Raw genomic sequence first — 10,274 nt, 5'->3', positions numbered from 1 at the left:
AAAAAAAAAAAAAAAAAAAAAAAAAAAAAAAAAAAAAAAAAAAAAAAAGTGAGAAATTGATGTGGGTTTTTGGACTCTAATTGTTTTGAATGGGAGAGGGTACAGCTTTTAGAAGACAAGTGATTTACTTGGTGGCACTTAGTTGCTAACTTTCACTTTGAGTAAGGGTATATGTGAGTTGACTCCTCATTCACATCTTCATATAACTCTTATTTCTTCATAAATGTTCCTCAGGGAGAAGGCCAAGTTGAAATTTTCCTTGTGCTGAACTAAGTAAAACATCAGCCAAAATTCCAGCTAACAGTTTTTTCAAGGCATAACTTCTGAACCAGAGTCTAAACAAAGTGAGTTATGTTTTATCCTCCTCTTTCTCCCTCAGGTCTTATCACCTTTGATCCTCCTTTATTTCTTTACCTTGGGTACATCTTTTTTTAAAATATTTATTTCCCCCTTCTCCCGTTCTTCTCTCAAAACTCCTTTGATAGCTTATAATGGAGCAGAATGGGTAAGAGGTGGGAGGTGGGGGGAGATGAAGTGCAGAAGACCTTTTACCTCTTCCCAATAAATATGTAGATTTCTGAGGGTGATGCATGTATAACATACCTTTACAATTTAGGGCATCTGATTGGGAATTTTTGTCATGCTGAGGTCTGGAAAGTCTCTCCCAGGCCTCTTGATTAGGGGTATAGGCCAGTATAAACTCCAGCTTTGCTACTTACTAATTGGGTGACCTGGAGAAAGTTACTTAAATTCTTAAAGGCTTAGTTTTTTCAGTCTATGAAATGGGTATAATACCTGGTTAGTTGAGGAGCATTAGTAAGTAGGGGATTCAAGTACACAGGAAGACGAATGAGCAGCCTACTGTAATAGTAATACGGTAGTAATGCAGGTAAAATGAGGATCTGCTGTAAAGGATGGACAGTACTAATGGGAATGAAGGGGAGAGTGACGAAATAGCAGATTGATAGAAATAGAGCTCTTAGATACCAGTTGGAGATGAGAGGGAGTGGAGGAGTCAATGGTAGGGGTGATTTTGAAGTTTCTGACTTTGGTTTTTGGTGATGCCATTAACTAGGAATAAAAATTCAGTGCAGGCTGGGTACGGTGGCTCATGCCTGTAATCCCAGCACTTTGACAGGTTGAGTCAGGTGGATCATGAGGTCAGGAGTTCAAGACCAGGCTGGCCAAGATGGCGAAATCCTGTCTCTGCTAAAAATAAAAAAATTAGCCGGGTGTGGGGGCGGGAACCTGTAATCCCAGCTACTTGGAAGACTGAGGAAGAAAATTGCTGGAACCCAGGAGGCGGAGGTTGCAGTGAGCTGAGATTGTGCCACTGCACTCCAGCCTGGACAACAGAGCAAGACTCCATCTTAAAAAAAAAAAAAAAAAAAAACTCAGTGCAAATTATTAATGTGGAGATGCCCAGAAGGTAATTTGAAATATAAGTCTAGAGAAGTCATCAAATGTCAACATGTATTTACTAAGCATGTAATATGTGTTAGATAATCTGTGAAACACTGAATATAGGATAGTTATAAAAAGACTTAATTACCACTTTACTTTCTACTGGAGGAGAAAGATGTAAAATAAATACACAGTGAAGTATATAACTAAAGATATATGCTATAGAAAGGAAAATCACAGGATGCTATGAAAATATCTAGCAGGATGTGCTAATTTAGATTGGGAAGTTTGGGGAAGTCTCTGCAGAGACTTAATCTGTGACTGAGAATGAATTAGAATTAGGTGGTTGTATTTTACTCCTAGACTGTAATTTCCATGAAGGTGGAAGCTTTACTGTTCACTGTTCTATCCCTAGTGCTCAGAGCAGTGCCAGGCATGTGGCAGTCTTTTAATCTCTATTTGTTGAATAACTTAATGAAAGAACAAGTAGAATGAGTGAATTGAGATTTCCCAGGAAGAATACATAGAAGGGTGCTGAAAATTGACCTCCAAAGAATAGACAGAAAAAAATGTGATGTTTCTGGAGGAAATAAATATTGTACAGAGAAGTAAACGAGAAACAAAGTGTGTCAATTAGAAACGTGTTTGGCTGCAAGTAATAGAAAACCTGACCATAGTGGCTTAAACAAAAGGAGTTGCTTGTTTGATTAGTTCTTTCACAAAGCAAGAAATCTGAACATGGATAGTTACTAGGAGTGCTTAGATTACCAACATCAGCCCCAGGTTTTGCCATTTTCTTGACCTCTCTCCATGGATGCAGGTTGTCAGCTACAGCTCTAGTAATTATGTCTACGTTTTAGCAGAAAGAATGAGGAAGTGGAAGCAGTGATGCCTATATATTTGCAGAAATGGTAGGGTAGATTTCACTTTATGTCTAATTGGTCAAAATCATATCACACCAAAAGCTGGAAGGTGATGAAGGAGAAGGGGTTGGAAATGCAGGTTGGAGCACTTTGCCAGTGGTGTCTGCTATATTAGGCAAGAATAGTATCTTCAAAATCAAGAGAGAAAAAAGTTTCGAGAAGGCAAATTGGCAACAAAATCGAATATCACAGAGGTTGAGAAAGATGAGCTCTGAAACAAGACTATGGATGTGATATTTAGAAGGGCAGAGACCCTGCCCATTATGCTCTTTGTTGTATTCCAGGCACCTTCTCCAGCACCAGGGATAGAGTAGGCAATTAATCACTGACTAGGGAAATTAATCTGGTTGCGGTGTATTAGATGTATTGCATGCATAAAGGTCTATATTGATCATCCAGTATAAATTAAATTCTAATTTTCTCTAAGTAAATACTTTCTGGAAAGAGTAAGCATCTAGAGAGTTATCCTTCATATGTGCATCAGAAAGAAATTAAAAGGAATAGACTATAACTTAAAAAATATTTCCCCAAAGCTCAATGAAACAAGAGAAGGGAACTACCAGGAAGAATTTGCTTATTTCTGTAGTTTTAGTAGCTGTTTTTGGTAGGTACAGATGGTTTGTAGTCACAAGAAAACTCTTTCTGTATCATTATAGTCATTTATTTATGCTCTTTTATTATAGGAAAGATTTAAAGCAATTTTTCATCTCATAGGATGAGAGGGAAATTCCTATGAAAGGAATGTATGTTATTAAATGTGTTTAATTAGTATCTTATATTTGCATAACACTTTAGAATTTACAAAGCACATTAACTATATCGTCTCATTTGATTCTTTCAACTAACAGGGCGGTGATTAAGGCAAGTATCACTAACACCCATTTTATTGTTGAAAAAAATGCAAGAGCTCTTAAGTATTTTACTCAAAATCACGTATATATAATAAGAGATTGAGCCAAGACTTGAACACAAATTTTAATTCCTAATTGAGTGTTTCACCAAATAAAGTTTGCTCCCAAATACATAGAATTAGTTAGGTATTATTATTGTGTAATGGAGAAAAATCATCGTGTGAAACCTCAAAATCAGTAGCTGCTTCTGCTTTCTGCCTTGTGTGGGTGGCAGTGCATACTCTATATCAGCAGGTAAATAGAGTTTTGAAATACTTCCTTTGCAGATACTGCTAAGAAAGGATGAAAGGGAACAGCCATTCTGTGTTGATGAGAATATTAATTGCAAGGCATGCCTTATCCAGGAACCCTATGTTATTAGTAGTGTTCTTCATGTAGAATAACCACGACCATAACTCACCCTTTTCCACTGGAGACTCACATAGTTCAGTCTGCCTTTCATTTATGGCATTCTCTGTACATAGTCAAGTCTTACCTATGCATTATTTTGCTTGAAAATAAGAACAAACATCACCAAAGAGATAAATTATGGGTGTACAAGGTAGCTTGATTTGATTTAAAGCCTGAGTAGAATTTAGCATCTCAGGATTTAGCATTTTAACTCTTCAGGGAGCATGGCTTTCCCTGTGGATTTTTTTAAATTTCCAATTTTACATTTCTACTTCAATTTCAAGATTGAGTTTTACCTGATTTCCCTCATTTCTCCTGGAATCTTCAACTCATCGCCATATGCAACTATTCCATGTACTCTGAGTTTTTTGAGGGCAAGTGTTGATATATTTATTTAAATCCTTTAAACTACCTACCTCATCTTCCTTGTGATCAATGAAATAGTAATGGACATACCTTCTTAAGAAGAAAAACTAACTATAAATCTACATGTGGAATTATAATTCCAGGGTTTTAGTTTTTGAGGAAAAAAGATGACAAAGAAGAGAAATAGCTCACTATTCTGTAGAAGATACTTATATTGTAAATTATTGCCCGTTTGATTTGACAAACTCTGAGTTCGTGGGCCTTGAGGCTGGGAGCAGTTCTGAGCTGCCTGAGAGATAAATGAGAGCTTCTGATCCAAGTGAGCAATGGAGCTGAGGGACTCACTTGTCACCAGGTGACTTTGGATATTATGACTCTGTGTGCTTGGAGAAGCCTTGCAGGTGGACATGTGCAGTAAATCAAAAGTAAGCATATCTGGGAGAGAACAACAGCTGTGTTTACACCCTTACCAGGTTATGTTGACCCTCCCTAATGGGCCTTCTAGAAGTGTTAGACTTGAGGACTCGCTAATAGTTTATCTGAAACAGCTTTTGAATTCATTTATAAAAGTTTTGAAGATTTATTTTATACTTTTCTTCTAGGGTTCAAGGTTCAGTGTATTCTGTCATTCACTCAACAAACCATTTTTGATGTTTTCAGAGGGCCAGATGCTGGCCAGCAGGATGCAAAAATGGACTAGGCACTGTCTTTAAGGAATTTGTAATCTAATAAAGAAGGTATAAGACCTATGGACCATGAAAGAAAAGAATAGTACAGTACAGGAATATTTATTAATAACATTTTATATATGAAATAGTTAATAGCATACTGGAATAAACACGAGGAGTAGGAATTTATAAAACAAGTGGGCAAAAGAAAGGAAAGCTCAATACAGACATACTCCCATTCTGTATTATTGATTCCTTTCATTTGCATAACACTTTTTTGAAAATAAATTGCTTGTGGTGACACTGCTGAAATTAGTCATAAGGAATCAAAAGAATAATGAATTTGTTCAAAAAATAAGTACAAGTATTGGAGTCTACAAATAGGCAAAATTCAGCCACTAAAAACTGATGAATTAGTTTATTTTTAACTGTGTTTGACCACATTAGAATTTCTCTGTACAATTTGTGGCACTAGAATTTGAGAATAATATAGAGAACTTGGAAAGATTCAGAATTAAAGCTCAAAATATGTTAAAATAGGTCCTTAATGTAACAGCACCGAGTGGCTTGGGAGAATTTAACTTCCCAAGCTCCCTAGATAGAAATGCAGTATAAGTAAACCAGTGCTTGACACCCATATGTAGCCTACCAATTAATCTTGCAAACAGTCTTCATTTTCTTTTTAAACATATCCCCCCATTTTATTAACATCAGTCTCTGAAAGCTTTTCTTAATTCGCTTTAACATGCCTTCATTGAAGACCTTCTGTATATAAGATCCTCTTGCTAGGGGTTGTAGGAGAAGACAAAAATTATTAAGAGATGGTTACTCTTTTCTTTTAAAGAGTATACAACCCTGTTGGAAAGGAAATTATGACCTTCAAGGGTCTTGAAGCCTCAAGCTCATGATTTTTAATAAAATTCCTTATTCAAGTGTTAATATCTAATCTTTTATGATATTGTATATCCATGTTTCCATTGTTCTCTGCTCTTTTCCCCATGCAGAAAAATGGATGACTTAGGGTCACAGGCTATTTGGTCAGCACAAGTTTGGCTGTAAATATTTCCATACTAACTTACTACACACACACACTCTCTCTCTTTCTCTTTCCCCCTCTTAAAATTTTAACTATATTAAAATTTGGAGGTTTTTATTTTGTGGCAGCCTAATTCTGAATAGTCAGTTTCTCTTCAGAATGCAGTAGTATGTTGAAGTGAAAGCATATTTTGGCTTTCTGCAAGGGTGTGGGCTTCTCCTTGGATTTTCACATTTTCCTTTGTGCCTCTTGTGAAATGGTTTGTGGAGACTGCAAAAAGCAAGAGGCAGACTCCTTGCCTCACTCCGCCCCTTTCCAGCTCATCATATTATATAATCCAAGAGAAATCTGCTTTTGGTTAGAATGCAGTTGAGGGCAAAGTAAAAAAAAAATTTTTTTTGGATACATTAAATGTTCCAAGTTTGTATGAAAGTTCTGTCAAAGCAACAGCCTAAATGGAGGCAGCTGGAAATCATTAAGGAAACTTGCAGGGGACAGTGATTAAAACAGGATGGAATTTCCACTCTCCCCGCCCCCTCTCTATTTTTATGGTACTTTAAGCAAGTTAGTGTTCCTTTTGAAATTTGAATTAGCCCTCTGACTATGAGAGTTGGAAAATTATTTTATTCCTTTACTTCCTAGAGACCACTCCACTGATTTCTGAGGCTGTTACTGCAAATGAATAAATGAACACATTTGGAACTAACTGGTGCTCAGCAGCGGTGTGCCTCATATTTCATGATTATCCTTGCATCTTCCTGGTCTGAGTCTGATTTGAAATGATAACCATTGAGTAACATTAAGAACACTTTGTGGCTGCTTTTCTAGTCTTAAATGATAACTGAAGGGCACTTTTTAAGACCCCAATTTTTTGCTTCCTCCTTTCTTCTTTAATGGTTGCACCATTTTTCATCACAAGAAATAGTTGCAAATGAGTCCCTCCCAGTTCTTTTTTTCATTCCAACTTTCTATGGGTTCAACTGCAAGGCATACTGGGATCTCAGCAGCAAAGGGTGATGGGACAGGTAGAGGTTGAAGGCCTAAATGGGAAGGGCTGGGATTCCTCCCTATGGGTGTGGCATGACCAGTTTTGATGTGGGTGGGTGTTGCTACAAAGAAGTTGAATCTGGTCACTGGGGCAGAGCAGAGGAAGCACAGAGCTGGACAGAACTTCATGTCAGGTGATGTGCATTTGAGAGTCTAAGAGATGAATCTGTCGGGAAGGTGACCCTGGCTCATGGTAGGGCATGTGGGCCAAAGAATCCAGGTCTCTGTGGGAAAGCAGGTTACCATTACACCATCAGAAAACAAACTGGTCAGTTAATAGTGGGCATGAGGAAAAAATCATGATGGGCAGGGGGTGAAGAGCAAACCCAACCCAACATCAGCTGGTACGGAACTCAGGGCAGCAAAATGAATTAACAGTATTTTTTGCCTGCCTGAATGAGTTAGTTGGGGACTGGGCTTCAGCAAGTAGGGACTGGAGAACCTGGACAAAATTTTCTTCCACTGGACTACATGGACATCAAACAATTAAGTGTAATCGTTCCCTCATTGTTCTTGGAATACCTACTGCAAGACTAGAAAATAGAACTTATTGGAAGTTTTATTTTGATGTGGGAAAATAACCTCATTATAGTGAACAAGCAGGTCTCCTGGAATGAAATCACATGACAACTTTAATCTTCCCCCTATTTCTTTAACCCACTCAGTGGGACAGACTTTTTTCTGTTCTTGAATGAATTCCAGGAATGGCACAGTGGCTTTTTTCGATCACTCCACTCTCAGAAAATGAGAGATCCTTTGTGCTCTTCTAGTCACCCAGAAAGTTTTATTTTGGCCTCCAGAATGTCTGCTTCTATGTAATATCTTAGTAGTAGTCAAAGTTGAGGCTTCTCATCTCGTTTAACATAGGTCTGCAAGAGGCAGTGGCCTGAAGTGGGGAGAGCAAACATGATGAGCTCTGTCTCAGGCTCTCCACCTCCTGCTTCTGTGCCGCCTCCTCCTCCTCCTCCTCCAGCTTACTAATTGCAGATTCTGACCCCTTTGGGATTGGAGGGGGCTGAGAGAGAAGGGAGGTAAGAGTAAAGCAAAGGCATTAGTTGATCACGATTGAAATTAGTTGATGTCTCTCAGCTAATGATGATGTGCTCTCTGGGCTTGGCAGCTGTTTAAAGCTGACACTTTCTCTTGGCAGACTTCGGGGTATTATCTGAAAACTTTCTATCCACCAATCCTGAATCACTAGGGTACCTAGCCTGCAGTTCTTTTGATGTTCAGGGAAGTTCCTCACTATAGTTGCTCACTTACATGGTAGTCTTCTAGTGGTACACTCCTGTGTTGGGGCTACTGTGTGCCTCTAGGAAGTTATTTTGGGCAATATTTAGAGGACCTCAAAGTTGATTCTTTTCTGTTAAATTCATATAACTATGCATATTCTTTACATCAAAAAATTCTGTTTCTATCTTTCTTCATGTCAGCTTTTCTTTGTCTTCCATCAGATCAGAATTACTAGTCAGTTAGAGTTTTCCCATATTCTTTTGTCCTCTGTCAGTACCTGGGGCACACCTTGAGCTCTCTACATGGTTCCATTCCACTGAAGCCACATTCCCTGGGCTTGAAATGAAGGAAAACACCCCTAATCCTTCTCCCCATGGGAGTTGTGTGGGACTCAACACTCATTAACAGCTCCCTTACAAAATCCACTTTGTAAATGTCAATTTCCCTTTCAGCCTCTATTCTCCTTTCTAGGCTGGAGGGGAGTGGTCTGGTCAGGGTCAATTTTTTTTTTTTTTTTTTTTGTTTTGTTTTGTTTTGCTTTGCCACCTCTTAGCAAGCCTTATATACATGGTATCAAACTTCTTGATGGGTTGAAGGAATGCTTAACACTCATTATTTTGAAGCCACTGCACAACTAAAGAGAAATAATCAATTTTTAAAAAATCTTAAAATCTGATTCAGATATTAAGGGTTTATTGTTTTCTTGTAGGTAGAATCACCAAGAAAGAATGAGTTTCCTTTTTCCTCCCAGCTTTATTACCTTTGAAGACTTTTTTTTTTTAATTTAACATATGTTCTTTATTTTCACAGAAGTCCAAAGTGCCAAGCTAAACCTCATATGTGAATCTATTATGGAGACATAACTCTTGCTAAGACTAACAAAACAAAACACTAATTTGGCAGAGGTCTTAAAAGTCTGTAGTTGAGTAGACAAACTATTAGATTGATTAGAGAGATTTTCACACAAGGACAGTCTCCTAATTTGCTGAGCATTGTATCTCAAGGTTAAAAAATTCTGGCTACATTTTAAAGCAGTGAGGATCAATTAGAACATTCATTAGATTCCTATTTACACTTTAATTGTCAACTCTGCTCATTTGTTGGAAGCCTTTTTTAGTCATTAGTGTCTGTCAGTAAGAAATATGTCTTAATTTCGCTTATATTCATTTATTCATCCTTTCATTCAATCGACAAACATTAATAATGTGCCAAGCCCTTTGCCAGCTTTTAAAAATATACTAATAAAAAAGTCAAAGCTTATCCTCACGGATATATTCACCTCAAATTCTTATGTAATCAAAATTAGTAAAAAGGTGTCACATTTTACTAAAGTTAGAAAAATAATTGCCTTTCACAATAGAAATATATAAAGATGACCCTAACAAATGTACATACTGATTATTCTTTTCTGCTTGTGGTTTTAGCCCATGATTCAGGTTTAAAATATATAAGGGTGCTTTGTTTTGGCTGCTGTTGGCCTTGTATTCTATTGTATATTAGGTAGCTCTTGAGAGCAGGCACTGTGTATCTTCATTTGGACTCTGTAGGACCACTAGAGGGTTAGTATGCCCCTCATTTTCTGTTCAGGAGAAGAAGGGGCCTACCTCACCATTGGAGTGTAGACAGTGGAGCCAGTTTAATTTTCCAGATTCTAAACAAAGTGGTTCCTGAGTGCAGCTGCTGGTGGGACTCTTACAGATGTGAATCTTCAGAGGAGGAATGTAAGCTCTCCAAAATCATCTATGTGCTATAGGCACACTTTAACAGTTTTCAGATGGCTGATCTTCATGTCTTACACAAAGTTTTTGGTGTTTCTGGACAAGATCTGGACCAGGAATTAGGAGCACAGGACTTAGGTCCTGCTGGGTGCATGGCCCACACATTTCTGAACATTTAGCAGTTAAACTGCAGCAAGAAGTTTTTTCTCTTGGGGTGTACTTCCAGTGATAAAATAATTTTGCATTAAAGGTTGAACACTAATTGTTCAATTTGCTCTAGTACATTTTAAGTGCTTTCTTGCACCCACAATGGTGCCAGTCACTGTGAAGGATACCAAAGACACATTGAACATAGTTTTCTGGATTAGAAAAGTATATAACAACAAAATGTGATGGCCAGAGGGCCAGTCCAGGAGCCTACCAGCTGCTCTGCCATGAACTAAGTATGTGAAATTGGTCATGTAATTTCATTTCTTTGGGCCTCAGTTTATTTTCTTTCAAGATATATTTATGTTATTTCATTTGAAATATCTGGAAATATTTCAAACACATAGAAAAGAACAAAAAATACTGTAACA

The 10,274-nt window shown here is 37.6% G+C and overlaps 1 long non-coding RNA gene across 1 annotated transcript in view; it reads left to right on the top strand.

The window, feature by feature from the left end:
* The window catches only part of LOC108517175 (uncharacterized), a 4,836-nt gene extending 4,507 nt beyond the window's left edge, over nucleotides 1-329 (top strand). The window contains exon 3 of the long non-coding RNA XR_001882022.1: nucleotides 235-329. This is a non-coding gene — a long non-coding RNA (uncharacterized LOC108517175). The remainder of the gene's footprint in view (nucleotides 1-234) is intronic.
* Nucleotides 330-10,274: the final 9,945 nt, after the last annotated feature.

Source organism: Rhinopithecus bieti, unplaced genomic scaffold (genome assembly GCF_001698545.2).
Source record: "Rhinopithecus bieti isolate Rb0 unplaced genomic scaffold, ASM169854v2 scaffold_39006, whole genome shotgun sequence".
Taxonomy (NCBI): domain Eukaryota; kingdom Metazoa; phylum Chordata; class Mammalia; order Primates; family Cercopithecidae; genus Rhinopithecus; species Rhinopithecus bieti.
Note: the sequence above shows the minus strand (reverse complement) of the source record. Positions and strands in the feature narration are given on the sequence as shown.